The following is a 258-nucleotide window of genomic DNA, read 5'->3' on the forward strand; positions in this document are numbered from 1 at the left end:
CTGATTAAACGTGGGAGTGTCAGTGGGAAAATAACACAACCTTTGTCAGAAAATAAATAAAAGGACTTCAGTGAGAGTGGTACTGATCAATAGCAATGAGAGGGAATGATGCATTCTGCTTATTTGAACACCTGCAAGAGACCTGGGGGAACCTTTGTTTATTGGTTTTTAGCCTTTTGTACTGTGGCCATGGGTCAGTGTGGTTAAGGGGGTGCAAGTGCAGGGCTGAGTCTAGCAACAAAAGGTTACACATCATCA

This window comes from Acanthochromis polyacanthus, chromosome 1 (genome assembly GCF_021347895.1).
Source record: "Acanthochromis polyacanthus isolate Apoly-LR-REF ecotype Palm Island chromosome 1, KAUST_Apoly_ChrSc, whole genome shotgun sequence".
NCBI classification, from domain to species: Eukaryota; Metazoa; Chordata; class Actinopteri; family Pomacentridae; genus Acanthochromis; species Acanthochromis polyacanthus.